The 10,100-nt window shown below is 35.8% G+C and overlaps 1 long non-coding RNA gene across 1 annotated transcript; it reads right to left on the bottom strand.

The window, feature by feature from the left end:
• Positions 1-8,765: 8,765 nt before the first annotated feature.
• On the bottom strand, positions 8,766-9,350 carry LOC132617073 (uncharacterized). Its single transcript, XR_009573579.1, has 2 exons — positions 9,278-9,350; positions 8,766-9,015 (listed from the first exon to the last, which is right to left on the bottom strand). It is a non-coding gene; the product is annotated as an uncharacterized LOC132617073 (long non-coding RNA).
• Positions 9,351-10,100: the final 750 nt, after the last annotated feature.

The following is a 10,100-nucleotide window of genomic DNA, read 5'->3' as shown; positions in this document are numbered from 1 at the left end:
CAAGTGACTTGGATACTTTTCTTTACTCTAATCTAATAACACAATGAATTGAATAGTTAAATACCAAAAATGTTTTTTGCCATAAAGAGTTGTTAGGCACAGAAGGGTAAAGAGAAATGAAATTGACCGGCAAAAAAAAGATTGGGCCCACAAGTGCTTAACAAAATCCAACAAATACAGGGAAAAGTAAATGGGTCCACAGCCACAGAAAAGCTGATACAACAGAGTATAATGAATGCCAATATGGGCTGGTCTTTTTTGTCCAAAAGTGAAAAAGTACCTCAATAGAGCAATGTGGTACAATATCTTTAAAGCTTGAAAGCGAGGGCTTTATGGTCAATTCACATTGACCCCAAGCTCCTCTATTCTACCGTCGATCGACGGCGATCCTTAAGTCCCCCATGCTTCTATTATAGTAGAAACAAGATAATTGCTGCCCGCCCAACATGAGGAACTGACTTCAGAGTTGATATGCTACTGTGTCACTCCCTCTAAAGTCTAGAAATGCCGATATATTTCATCCTACTCAAGCAAATTGAATATAAATAGTTGTTGTGCGTAAATAGGATATGTACATACGGAGTATACATAGTTGCTGACTATTTATGCTACATAGAAATTTCTTGAAAGAACAAAACTTTTTTTTAATAGTACAACTTCAAAGCCAAAAGATTAAATGCCATAAAAAACATGACATGAGACATCACACGAAATTCATCATTTGATTTTGCATGCTAATGTTTTTCATCGTCATCCTTACATCAAAAATTCCTGATAGCCTCCATGCTCCACATTAAATATTGCCAAAATGTGGAAAGCTTTGTGCAACTATTGGCGCCAAGTTTACTGTGTGGTAAATCATCTCACAGTATGAGTTCACCAGCAATATGCATGGACGTATTTCTAAAAAGGTGTCATACCACCTGCAAGCTTAGAACTTTACCTATATGGTTAGCAAGGCCGTAAAGATCAACCAGATAACCATGATGCACAACAGAAATAACCTCATAATATTCCTGCATAAAATATAAACATAAACATGCATCTCTTTTATCCGTCAATCTTGCACAATTGCAAGTATGTAAGATACAACCCGGGGGTTTTTATAGGGCAAACCCATGTATCAGAACATCCAAAAAGGCTTATCCACACGTCCCGTGGGTGTTGATAAGACGGGATTCATATGTCAACAACAGAGGGGAGGATAAAGAACATTAAAATACCAAACCTTGGTTTTCTGCCAATGGTCTCCCCATTTCAAAAATGATGCCTTTATCGTTAATTTCCTTTGTACAATATCAAACTTCCCCTCCTCATATAATATGTGTCTTTTAGGAAAAAGAGATAAGCTTCATAGGAGAATCATCGAAGAGTAGGGATAACAGAGAAACAACCAAAAAATCAAGTTTATAAGTCCAATTGTTTCTTGTTTTCTGTTAACTCCTAAAAATTAGAACAAATTACCTTGTGCTGGTTCTTAGGAAAGGTAAAGTAACTCACTTTGCCAACTACAATCCGTCTGTCTCAAAGCAGCAATACTTGCATGTTAGTCAGAGACACAGGAACTCTAAGAGACAAAGTTGAATCAAAATTGAAATTCTACTTATATCAATTTTTTATTCTTAAGCTATGGTCTCTTGATTTGAAAATACTGAAAAAAGTGATGGTTTAGCAGAAATACGACATAGCGAGGAAATAAGATGTTGAATTTTTCCTTTGGTCCGACCCTTTTCTAGAACCAAAGATTTATTCTATATTTCTATTTGGCTTTGATTTGCAGTACGGAATCTGAAAAATCTTTTGTCAAACCCAGAACAAAAATTCTTTTGTTTTTTTTTGGGAAATGGAACTTTGTATCCACCAATAGAGTGAGGTACAATCACAACATTCCTTGGAATTTTTCTCTAAATTGCCCCATAAAAGCACATAGTATGTTTTTTTGAAACTGGTAATTGTTAAAACCACATAGTATGTTAGAACTTTGTTAGTCTAACTTTATCAAACAGATGAACACATTTTTTCAGGAGTCGTCATTAGTTGAGAAGTTAGAATCACCCAGACTTTGAGCTTAGTTGTAGGATTCTTCTATATAGTTCCAGATCTTTAAAGGAGCTTTTATAATCAAGACCCTTAATTTAAGCTTAATATCGTACTTATAAGTTATATCTCATTAACATCAGTCATTATCTAAGGGACAAATTGAGATAAGACAAAGCACTGAAACTATACATTAAACTCTAAGAAGCATTAATCAAAAGTAAAAACAGAATACAATTTGGGTACAAGATATATAGTTGGTCTTAACTACATATCCAGATAAGGTGGACAATACATGGTTGACAGCTTACGTTTTCCTTTGATGTGCAGAATTAGGAACCCGGTTCCACTCCGGTCCTTCAGGAAATTCTGAAGAGCTGCACCACCTTTTTGTGAGTTTCCAAGCTCCCATTTCTACACACTTCAATATCTATAAATTTCAGAATTAGCACACATCCATCAACCAAAAATATAAATCAATCTTCTAATTAAGAAAACAAAAGCATATAGAATTACCGAAAGAAGAGACATCCAATTTGAGGACGGTAAGCTTAAGGGGTTCCTGCCGTAAGCTCTTCTCCTTCAAGATTTAATCTCTGACCCTAACAAAAAACTAAATCAGCTTGCGTAATGATACCTTTGTATAGATTAAGAAATTCTTTTAATATGATTTGGGTAATATTTAAAAGAGGAGGAAATTGTAGCAGAAATTGAAAGAGAACTTTTTTTTTTATCGGAAAACAAAAATCTCTGTCTCAAACAATAGGTAAAGAAGGGTATGCAAGGATTTTTAACTTAGAAATTAAGCAAGACGTTTCCAAAAGTAAATAATGAAGAACTATACATATTGAATATTAAAATCAGACAACCACTAAACACCCCCTGTTGTAATTCTACGTGTAGAGAAGCCTTAAAGTTAATAGCAGCTAGAGTAGTTGTTTTTTGGATTGACTGAACGACATTGTTGCACCCCATTTTAACCGAGGCTAAACAAAACACAACTTATGGAGCTCTGAAATAGTTAATTATGTACAGAGTCGCCACCTAGCATTTAAGGTATACTAGGGTACCTATAAATTATTAATATATGCAGCTTAACATGGTCTACGAAAATAAGTGAGATTCTAGGTAAGGGTTCAAATTATTTCGAAGGGAAGGTGTTAGGCATCCTTCAGAATCCACAAATGTGGTTCCCGGCTGGACCAATTTAACTATTCGAGGGATGTGTAAAAGGCTTGATTATTATTTACAAAAATTAGTAGAATTTAGACTAAAGAATAACTAATATGACTATTCACATAAATAAGCGTGCAATACGTATTTTATACATATGTGATATAATAATTATTTTTTAAAAAAAGTTATGTGCAACTTAGAGGCTTGGGTATGTGAAAAGGGTATAAGGAATGGGCATGAAATTATTTTGCACTCAAGGTGAGTTAACTAATTTAACTAGCTAAGTATGTACGCCTAATCAATTAATTATGAGAGTACATTCTAAAGCCTAAATATTGAGGCAAATCACCCTATTTATTTACTTAAATGTGCTAAGCTATTGAATTAAAACTCTAGCGAAACATGATAACTATAAGAATATTAGCTACGAAAATAATAACTGTCTAATATTGATTTGTCTAAAACTCATAAAATTTAAATCACCTAAGCAGATCATAAATAAATACCATCAACCTGCACCCTAAAAAGTAAAGTTTCACTATATTTTATGCTTGTATAATTTAATAATGTAAATATATATATATATATAAACAGAGAATTTAAGAAGCTATTTGAACTTCTTTTAAGTGTCATCTTCAAAAAGTAACTCCGGATACCTGCATGAGACTTAATAAAAATGTTAGTAAGAAAATAAATAACTATCGGATGAATTAAAGAAATAATGAATAAACTTAAAATAAAAAACCCGTCTTTGTACATGGAAGGCCTTGGAAATCGACGGAAATTTCTTCATCGGCCATTTGGGTGTAGTATTTTCCCAAATTAGTTAGCGAGTCGGTCAATCATAAAAGCGAGCATTATTTAGCAACAAATGTTGTGAAAATAAGTAAGAGATCAACAATATCCATTAGCAAGATGGAGTGATAACATAAAAAAAAAAAAACAGTAGCATAAGACATAGAGCAAAACAGTAGCATAAGTCCCAGAAACTATAGTCAAACGGGGCAGTGGAAAACATGGCCTAAACATAGCAAAACAAAGGTTAAACAGCCAACATCAGCAGCTAAAAAATAGCAAAACGGAGCAACGACTTAACCAACCAAAGAGATCGTCGGAGTTCCACCTGAAAAATAAACAAAAAGCAAACAAAAACGTGAAAGGGAAAAGGAAGGGGAGCAGCGACTGGTTCACGGTGGTGGTGTGTTGATGGTGTTTGACGGAGACGGGTTTCATGGAGGAAGGCAGCGTCGCTGCTGGCTGCTCCTCCACCGCCTTTGATGGCTGTTCACTGGCGTCGAGCAGGCAGTGACGGGTAAAAACAGAAGGGTTAGGATCGTTATCGTCGTTGAAGCTTGGAGAACAAGAGAAAGGGGATGAACGAACTGCTTGTCGACGTTAATGGAGTTCGTCGGAGCGGGCAGTGGGGATGGTGATCGGCATTGTGGTGTGGTGGCTGTTGTTGTGGTGGTGTGGAGAGTGGTGTGACGGGGGTTCGCCGGAGCTCGGAGCTCCGGCGTAGAAGGTGGCGGCGGCTGGAAAGAAGGAGAGAAGGTTAGGGGAGAAAACATTTAGGTTTAGAAAAAAAATCTGATGTTGTGATGTGTCTGTGTGAGTGTTGTGTTGGATCCCAATAAAATGAAACCCCTCCCCTTCTTTTATAACATAAAGTCCAAAAAAAAATATATAGAGTCATACCCCTTTGTCCCCTTATTTCTTTTAACTAATCAAAACCTAAACCATCACCTCAAATGTCCACTTTTAAAAAAAAGAGACGAGACCTTGATTTGATTGAATTTTGCTCTGCATTTAAAAAAAAAATTAGTTGCTCCACTTTTCTCTGCACTGTCGGGCTGTACTAAAATATAGTTAATTAATACATGTATAAATAATAATGTAAGTATAAAATAAAATATTAATGTGTGAGATATGAAAAGGTATCGCTATAAAATTAAGAAACAATTATTAATTGCACAAAAAATGGTAGTATTACGCTGTACATGTGCAAAATAATGATTCTTGAAAAAATGACAATAAATTGAGAAAATTCCTAAAATAAGGATAATCATCAATAAATTGTTAAAAAAAATGTAAAAATGTGTAAAAAAAAATGTATTTCGTGCTCTTTAACGAATCAGGGCCCCCCAAAACGTTAATTTTAGCACGTCGAGCCAAAATTAGGTGTCAACAGACATCCCCCATTTTCTTCTTCGATCTGTTTTTCTTGTTCTTCTACTATTGATACTTTTTGGCGTCTTCTACCCGCCAAGTACCGGAAGGTCAAGGAAATATGCCCTGACTCTTTCATCTTTTTTTATTATGCTCGAGTATATCAAAGAAGTATTTTGGGTGGTTGAATTTATACATAAACCTCTAAACTTCTCTTAAACTTTTAGCTTTTTTGATCTACTATTATCTATAACAGAATATTTCCATCCACATCTTTCTGCCATATCATCTTCTTGTCGTAAGACCTGGTCGCAGAGCAACTGAATAATTAGACCTAGTTAGATCATGTGTTACCATAATTTTAAGGCATCGAAGAATTTCACAATGATATTAATGTAGAGATCTCAAATTAAACAATCATAAGCTCGAAAAGGGCACACTAATACAAATTTCTAACAAGTTGGCAGAGAGAACAAATGAGCATAATCACTAAGAGAAACACAATTATCCATAAATATAACTGAAGATCAAAATGTATTTCGTGCTCTTTAACGAATCAGGAAATGTATTTCGTGCTCTTTAACGAATCAGGGCCCCCCAAAACGTTAATTTTAGCATGTCGAGCCAAAATTAGGTGTCAACAGCTTGTCCCTCTTCGACCGGAGTCGATGAAAGAGTTTTCGGACGAAGACGTTGACATGTAGCCTATTTTGGCTCGACAAAGAATTACTAAAAGGATATGTACGGAGAAAGAGGCCAGACGTTGGTAGAGCTTTGACAATACTCTCAGTCCGTCGACAGGGTTGTGATAAAAAAAATGATAAAAAGGGAAGGATTGTTCAGGGCCGAAAAAACGTTCGCATACCCACGTCGTCGCTTCCAAAATTGCCCCAGTATCGAGCTACGAGATGCTGGGAGGGTGCAAGATTGCATACTTGCTGGGGAAAGAATGATTCTCGTCCCGATGCGACCGAACTCTGCATAGAGCTTCCTACATATCTCATCAATCACGAGAATTAGGTCAATGTAGTTCGAAAGGTGATAACTAATGGATGTTGTGACAAATTTTGATCGTCCAATCAAAATTTTGCCCCAGTGTTGTTAGAATGATCCTAGCAAGTGTAAGATGAAGAACGATCGTGCTATGTAACGCCTTTGCTTCGGCGAAGAATGCAGGTGCAGAAGATGATGCCTTTGCTTTGGCGTGAATGCAGGTGCAAAAGATAACGCCTTTGCTTCGGCGTGAGTGCAGGTGCAAAAGATAACGCCTTTGCTAAGCTGGCATGATGCAGTGCGTTTGAAGGGTATTTGAAAGTGATGATGCAATAGATGTGTAGTGCGTTTGCGAGTATTCACAAGGCATTTGAAAGTGATAATGTAATGCATGTGCAGTGTGTTTGCGAGCATTTGCAAAGTAACGATGCAATGTATGTGCAGTGCATTTGCGAGCATTCGCAAAGTAATAACGCAATGTATGTGCGATGCACTTGCGAGCATTCGCAAGGCACTTGAAAATGTTGCAATGCAGGTGCGGTGCAATGCGTCTGCGAGCATACGCAGGGCATTTAAAACAAAGGAATGCAGGTGCGGTGCAATGCGTCTACGAGCATACGCAGGACATTTAAAATAAAGCAATGAAAGTGCGGTGCAATGCGTCTGCGAGCATACGCAGGGCATTTGAAAATAAAGCAATGCAGGTGCGGTGCAATGCGTCTGCGAGCATACGCAGGACGCTTGAAAATAATAAAACAATGCGGGTGCGGTGCAGTGCGTCTGTGAGCATACGCAGGACGCTTGAAAATAATAAAGCAATGCAGGTGCGGTGCAATGTTTATTATGCTCGAGTATATCAAAGAAGTATTTTGGGTGGTTGAATTTATACTTAAACCTCTAAACATCTCTTAAACTTTTAGCTTTTTTGGTCTACTATTATCTATAACAGAATATTTCCATCCACATCTTTCTGCCATATCATCTTCTTGTCGTAAGACCTGGTCGCAGAGCAACTGAATAATTAGACCTAGTTAGATCATGTGTTACCATAATTTTAAGGCATCGAAGAATTTCACAATGATATTAATGTAGAGATCTCAAATTAAACAATCATAAGCTCGAAAAGGGCACACTAATACAAATTTCTAACAAGTTGGCAGAGAGAACAAATGAGCATAATCACTAAGAGAAACACAATTATCCATAAATATAACTGAAGATCAATATTATTTTCAATTATATTACCTCGATTGAATCCCCTGCAAAGATTACAACCGACTTCTTTGTAATGATTTGGTAGAGAGCGAATTTGTCCCATTTAAATCAAGTACAACTTTCTCATCCTTCGTCAGATGATTTGGTAGCAAGAGGAAGTTTGAGCCTTAAACCCTAACCTGAGCATCAGAGCATAGAGAGCGGCAACAATATGTTAAGGCTCAGGGTTAAGCTCAAGTTACACATAAGATCCTTATACTGAAAAGGATAAAACACGTGTTTCTGATAAACTAAATTGGGTGACATAGATGATTCGATGGCTATTCAGTTTCAGAATTGAAGGATACGTTGCATCAGATTATATCAAAGTTGAAAAAACCATTAAACCCAAAATTTAAAAAAATCAAGCAGCCATGCCGATAGAGAATGTCGAATTTCGCCTTTCATCAGATCCTGATTTCAGTGCAAAACAAATTTGTAGATATCGCACTCATCCGATGATTACTCAAATACAAAACAAACCTGTTACTATTTGATTGTTCTATTAAAACATAGATTCATATATGAAAAATCCACCTACTGAGAAATTAGCACTTCACGAGATTAACCGTAACTCGTGTCAACTATTTATAGAATTTGCTACGAATATATGGATTGTCTACTGACAACATGAAGTTTTATGCCTCGAGGGCTCTCTTAGGAGCATCAGCTTATGTTTCACTCTCGATATGATTCTAGCGGTGGGCTTATTAAAACTTGCATGAATAACATGTGATATTCTAAAACTTTTAGCATTGAATAAAAGTTATCTGCGGTGTTGAAATTCCAAAGTCCTATGTCCTAAAATTTGTTCAGTCTAAGAAATATTCCCTGAAAACATTCCTAGGACAGTTATGTAGTTTGCTAATAAAGGAAAAATGATGTGCAAATTTCCAAGAATTTTGTTTATTTGCTATAGCGAGGCTAGAACAGTTAGAAGAATGTGTGTCTCAATAATGTAAGTTGCACCAGAGTCTCCACTATGTGTACACCCAATATGAGACATTCTTCATTGAAGATACATCTATCCGTTCACAACGATTATATAATTATAGATCTACCAAAATACTGAGTATTCCAGATTAAGATTTCAAAATAATTACTTGAATGATTTTTTTGTTTTTTTGAAAAGGCAACAAAACAGAAGTGGCAAAGTCCATTTCATGACGCTCTGCATTTACAGAGTACTTGACATAAAGCAAATACATGCAACTACAAAGAAATGAATAAGTCATGTTTTTAAACACAAGGAAATTAAACTCACCATAATGCCTACCAAAAGAAAGTGACACTGAACCTTCATATGGTAATCTTAAAAGAAGGTGCATCACCTTTATTTGGGCAGCTAGCCATTTTTGTCCTTGCAAAGAAAATAAAGCACTCTCCACTCTGATAAAGTAACAATTTTGTATAATCAAGTTTGTTCTTTAACCATTTTATCTAAATGGGAAAAACATAATAATATTTGAGTATAAAGAACTTCAATTCTGAGACGGAGAACAGAATATTATTGCACCAAAGAGTTTAGTAGGTTTTCAAGGTTAGCCAAACTTAAAATCAAAGTTCAGTGAAAATATTAACTAATATATTAAATGTGTCGATTGATCGACCAGGAGATCAGGAAAGGAAAAGGGAAAACGTAAATGTGCACCTTCCTTCACTATGCAATGCTTCACTTGCAGGCATTTCTAATTGAAGTATACCAGTTCTTGTTGTCAACCACTGCATAACACAAAGAAACGTGTATCATTAACCAAAAGATTTATTTGTTCTTGCACCCTCAATAACATAAAGAACTGTTTAGTAACTATTTATATCTTTCAAATTATGGCATGGAAGCCATATGACTAAAAAGAGGTGATTAAAACAACCTACACCACAACATCTTAATTCTGAAATTATACATATTAGTTGGAAGACAATTCTGCTTAAGTTCTAAATGCTAGTTAAATACCTTTTCTATATAATCATTTTTTCAAGTAGTATAGATGTCTCATTGTCAATACTGGAATAGCTTGCCCCCCTCATTAACACAAAGAACTGTTCAATAACTATCTTATACCTTTCAAATCATGGCCTGGAAGCTATATGACCGAAAATGGGTGATTGATTCAACCAACTAACACCACAACATCTTAAGCGTGAAATTATACAGATTGGCTAGGAGACATTCTGCCAAAGTCCTAAATGCTCTCATAAGTACTTTCCAAAATGTCACCTGGTAATGGAAGTCGGTTTAGAAAGATGGTGGACATAAAGAGGAAAAAAACCGGCAGAATCTTTTGAATTTATAAACAATACAGAGTATGCATTAGTACAAATTCGAATGCTATTCAAGAGAGATAAAATGAACACCTATGCTGGAATAAAAGTACAATATCATGCAGTAGTATGAGGATTCTTTTAGCAAACTGTAAATTTCCTCAGCAGACATAAGATACACAAAATAGAAAAGTACCACCCACCGCATGTAA

Source organism: Lycium barbarum, chromosome 1 (genome assembly GCF_019175385.1).
Source record: "Lycium barbarum isolate Lr01 chromosome 1, ASM1917538v2, whole genome shotgun sequence".
In the NCBI taxonomy this organism is placed as follows: Eukaryota; Viridiplantae; Streptophyta; class Magnoliopsida; order Solanales; family Solanaceae; genus Lycium; species Lycium barbarum.
The sequence above is the reverse complement of the archived record's forward strand: the minus strand, read 5'-3'. Positions and strand labels throughout refer to the sequence as shown.